The sequence below is a fragment of the Hylaeus anthracinus genome, unplaced genomic scaffold (genome assembly GCF_026225885.1).
Source record: "Hylaeus anthracinus isolate JK02 unplaced genomic scaffold, UHH_iyHylAnth1.0_haploid 11994, whole genome shotgun sequence".
NCBI lineage: Eukaryota > Metazoa > Arthropoda > Insecta > Hymenoptera > Colletidae > Hylaeus > Hylaeus anthracinus.
The window spans coordinates 15,046,555-15,051,561 of record NW_026534341.1 but is presented as its reverse complement, the minus strand read 5'-3'; the positions used below and the strand labels follow the sequence as shown (position 1 = coordinate 15,051,561).

Here is a 5,007-nt window from a genome sequence, read left to right as displayed (position 1 = left end):
GTTTTAATGTTTTGTCGTGTCGGTGCCGGTACGTGTCGTTGCCGGAACATGCCAGTATAGTCTGAATCGACCTTTATTCATTTAAACCTCGTAGGCTTATCAAAACAATTTAACTTTTTTTTGTGTTATGTTGATAGCACTCTATGAGACGTCTGTGTCAAACTGTATGTTGATACAGTTTGATATGCAATAGTCGTTGAGAATCGTTTATTTATTTTAACCCAAAAAGATGCTTTCGGCGAATTTCAGAATGTGTGAAGGAATTCAGCAAAGAGTTTGTATTCCATTTTGCTACAAAAATGTAATTTTTTGTAAAAAAAAAAGGGCGTTGGAGACAATTCAATGCCCCGAGCAATTTTTTGATTGGTATAAATTATTCAAAGACAGAGAACGCATTTAAGATGATGAACGCCTTGGACGCTCTTCGACATCTACCGATGGAAATCACGTCAAGGAAATCGAAGATCTGGTGCTCAAAAATCGACGATTAACAATTAGAGACCGTATCGACATGGTCGGAATATCATTCGGATCGATTCAATCGATTTTGAAAGACAAATTGGGTCTCAGGCGAGTCAATGCACGTTTGGTTCCAAAGACACCCACTTTGTTCGAAAAAGAAAGGCGTGTTAACTAAGGATGGCGTGAAAAATCACTAACAATGATTTTTCACGGTGATCACACAATCACGATCGCAGTCGTGATTAAACTTCGATCACGACCGTGATCCGGAAGATGGCGTTTCAAAAGCGGTTCATGTTAATTGTTATCGTTAGTGTATCCCTGTCACCCCTTAGCGGAAATTCAAGAAGCTACAAATGAATTAAATTTAAATTGTATCAAAATTATATTAACATTGCTTTTAGACCATATTATAACACATATATAATCTAAGAACAACATGATTCGTGAAAAGTAAAAAGAATGTTCACTACCAATCAGAAGCGATCACGAAGAACCACGAATCACTGTAAAAAATCATCGTGATTGAAAATGAACGTGATTGAATCACGAGTGATTAAAAAGTTGCAGTTCACGCCATCTCTAGTGTTAACATCTGTGAAGAGATATTTTCCAAATACCAACCGGTCATGCGACGCATTATTACAGGTGATGAGACGTGGATTTACGCTTTCGATCTAAAAAATCGAGCGAATATCGAGCGAAAGGTGAACCAAGACCGAAAAAATCGGTCCATAGAAAACATTCAACGAGAATCGCTGCACGCCCTGAAGGCTATTCCAGAAATCGAATTTAAGCGTTGTTTCGAAGACTGGAAATAACGTTGACAAAAGTGTATCTTGGCTAAAGTGTTCTCCAATGGAGACTACTTTGAAGGGGATAAAATAAATTTGGAAAATTAAATAAGCTGTTTGTGTTTTATTTGAAGAGTCTTACTATTTTTTGATCACAGTAGTATATGTTCATACTACTGGCACATTATACATAGATTCATGACGGGCGAAGTTTCAGCGATTTGATGATCTTATAATAGAATTTATTAACTTGGAATTTGTTGGGAATAATTAGGCTTCGGGATTCATGGTTTATTTAAATAAATTATTTAATTAAGTATAGGGAATTTGTATATCTTTAGCGATGCATGAGGGACTTCCGTTTCCGGTGAAAGTGTGTATGAACAGTGTGAAAGATGTAAGGAGGATTTTTTAGCGATTGTGTGGGTAAAGTTTAGAAGTAGGAGGATAGTAGGATAGGGTTGAGTAGTGTTAGTGAAGGGCCAGTGTGCGAGTGCAGAAAATCGTGAAGGGAATAAGTAGTGGGAAAGGAAAATAGAGTAGAATTGCGCGGTGCGGAGAGCGCAGGAAGAATATAGAACGCGCGAAAATTTAAATAAGAGGGTGGATGATGCGAGGGGAGAAGGGAAGTGTGTGGAAGTCTCATTGGTAGGGAACGGTGTCGGGAGAATCTCGGAGGGGAAAAAGAGAGGGAGACCGACAAAAGCAGAGGGGTGGAATAGGGAGAGGAAGAGGAGTTTCGGGAACATAGAACATTTGTTGAACAAAGGGAAGAGGAAGGAGAGAGATTTGGAAGGGGAGAGGAACGTGGGGGGAAAAGAGGAAATTTTTAAAAGAAGTAAGAAGATAGAAAGAACCCCGGAAAAGTTAGAGGTAGGAAAATCGGAGTTAGAGAAAATGCTGGAAGAGATGAGGGAGAGGATAAGAAAAGACATTAGAGAGAATATAAAGAAAATAGCGAAGGAGGTAGAAGAAGGAAGAGAGGAAATGATAAGGCAGCCGAGTGAGATGAGGGATAGTTGGGAAAGAGAAAGGGCAGAGTTACTGGGGAAGAGAAAGGAGATGGGAGGGGAGAGAGATGAGGAGTGAAGGCAAGAGATGAATAAGAAGGTAAGGGAGTTAGCAACAAAAATGGATAAAAAGGAGAGGAAAGAGAGAAGGAACAATATTATAATAAAAGGGGTGAAGGTGGAAGGGAAGGGGGATACAAAGACGGTAGAAGAGATCACGGAGAGAATAGGTGTGAAAGAAAAAATGGAAGAAGTAAGGAGGGTGGGAAAGGTGGATAGAGACGGAGGAATTATGATTTTGGTGAAGATGGAAAGAATGGAGGGAAAGAAGAGAGTAATGCTGGCGAATAGGGAATTAAAAGGGAGACCTGAAAGATAGAGGGAGAAGCTGAACGGGAGAGAAGTGAAGGAAGGAGAGTGCAAATAGAATATATGAAGATGTGGCTAAACAATGAAATAAAGAGATGGGATGAAGTAGAAGAAAAATAGAGAGAAGAACAGGGAAACGGACAAAGGAGGGTTCAGAACGAACAGGAGAAATAGAGGAGTATGCGGAAAGAAAATTAGAAAGGAGGTCAGGAGAAGAAAGGAGATTGTAGAAGGTGGCGTTTTGAAATTATTTCATTGTTTAGCCACATCTTCATATATTGGCAAGGGTTAAAGGACAAAGATAGGGACTTTTGGGAGGGAATAAACGAATGGGATATAGTGATTATGTGTGAAACGTGGATGGGTAAAAGGGAGTGGGAGGGTGTGAGAAGTAAGGCGAAGAAAGAATACCTGTGGGAGGTATAGTATGCGGAAAGGAGAGGAAAGAAAGGAAGGGCGATGGGGGGAATGATCATAGGGGTAAGGAACGAATTAAAATGATGAAAGTGGAAAGGGACGAGAAGGAAAAGGGAATAGTAGCGAGGGAAATATGGCTAGGAAGAGATGTATGGAATATGATAGGGGTGTATGTTAATAAGTATCTCCAGAAGAAGATGGAAAGACTGAAGGAATGGATGGACGAAAGGGAAAAGGGAGTAAGGGTTATAATTGAAGAAGAGACAAGAAGATCGAAGGATAAGAAAATAGGTGAGCGAAAAAGACTGTGTCAATTGTTGGGAGAGCTAGGGTGGGGGATAATGAACGGAGATGTGAAAAGGGATGAAGAGGGCGAATTCAGGTGTACAGGAAATGGAGAATCGGTGATTGTCTATGTGATTGGCAATGAAGAGACTAGGAAAAGCGTGGAAAGGTTGGTCGTAGAGGAGAAAGTGGAGTCAGACCATCATCCAGTAGTAGTGTGGATAGAGGGAGGAAAAGGGGAAGGTAGAAGGAAATGGAGGAAAAAAGGGTGATGGACAGAAGAAAGAAAGAAGGAATTTGCGGAAAGGTTTGAGAATAAGGAAAGACTGAGAAAATAAGTTCACTGATGCAAACAATTAGCGGAACACTTTTTCAAAGGGGGTGAGGGTTCATTCAAAGGGGTAATGCAGAAAAACGGCACTTCAGAAGGATCCAGGGATGACGAAGGGGGTTGACAAATTCAAAAAAACCTTTGGGGCGACTCTCCTTGATGCCCTCTACAAAATGCACCCCTTGAAATCCCTCTCGGACAAACCCACCCCCCGCAACCTCCCACCCCCTCTAAAATTCACAATTTTTGGACGACGGCCTTGATTTTACACTCAATGCATTCTCTGGACTCCCCTGATCCAGAAAATGCCATCACCCATACCATGCACCCCATAGACACCCCTTTGGGGGTGGAACAACTCGCGAATTTTTAACCCCCTTCGTAAGGGAGCACTTCTACACATCTGAGGCCAATGAAATTCACCATGTTTGTTCTGGATACGTTAAGGATAAATGCCAAAAAGATCCTGTTTCGAAAACTGCCCCCGGAGCTGAAGGGGGAGGGCAGAGGTAGGGGTGGTCTACCCCCAAGTGTAAGGGTTGGAACGTTGCTTCGTTGCATGGATTACATGTCCAACAGTACAGGGCATCGGGGCGACACAGTTTTGATGTCTTTTCCCCGCGTGAATGGCAATAAAATACGAAAATGTTGTTTTTTAGGGAAAACCCACCCCCAACTTCAGGCCCATCTACAGGGTGAACGAACAAATCCCACGTCAACGCCGTTCATGGTGTCGGATGCGCGAATGCTTTATTAACAGGTCCCCAAAAATTCAGATTTTTTTAATCACGCTTTCGTTGTCAAATCGGAGCAGATTTGAAAGAGTAGTAAGTGGGCTGGCATTCAAAAGTGGTGCGAGACCCTGCGCCCGTACGTGGTCAGCCTATGTTAAATTGGAGTCCGGTCTGGTCTGACCACGTACTGGAGACGGTGTGCCAGGATATCTAAAGAAGAATTGGGAGGAAAGGAGGTGGCAGGATATAGAGGAGGAGGTAAAATGAAGGAGGGAAGGTATTGGGAAGAGGGGGAGAGAAGGACCTGCCGGATATGTTGGAAAGGACTAGAGTCGTGGGAGCATGTGTGGGAGGAATGTACGGACTGGCGGAGAAGCAAGGGGTGGGAAATGCGGTAATGGAAGTATCAGAAGACGAAGGCGAAGGGCAGGTGTAGATGAAGAGAGTGGAAGAAATAAGAAAAAGCAGTGAGCAGTGGAAACGGGAGTTCGGAAGGAGGAGGTGGGTGAATGAAGAAATGTGTGAGGAATAAGTGGGTGAAAATGAACAATCTCTCTCTCTCTCTCTCTCTCTCTCTCTCTCTCTCTCTCTCTCTCTCTCTCTCT

General features: G+C 42.5%; 1 protein-coding gene and 1 long non-coding RNA gene across 5 annotated transcripts in view; one reads left to right on the top strand and one right to left on the bottom strand.

The window, feature by feature from the left end:
• LOC128888589 (elongation factor 1-alpha) overlaps positions 1-5,007 on the bottom strand; it is a 40,514-nt gene that overhangs the window by 12,703 nt on the left and 22,804 nt on the right. The window lies entirely within an intron of this gene.
• On the top strand, positions 2,632-3,585 carry LOC128888689 (uncharacterized). The gene is made up of 3 exons (XR_008460321.1): positions 2,632-2,892; positions 2,930-3,219; positions 3,250-3,585. It is a non-coding gene; the product is annotated as an uncharacterized LOC128888689 (long non-coding RNA).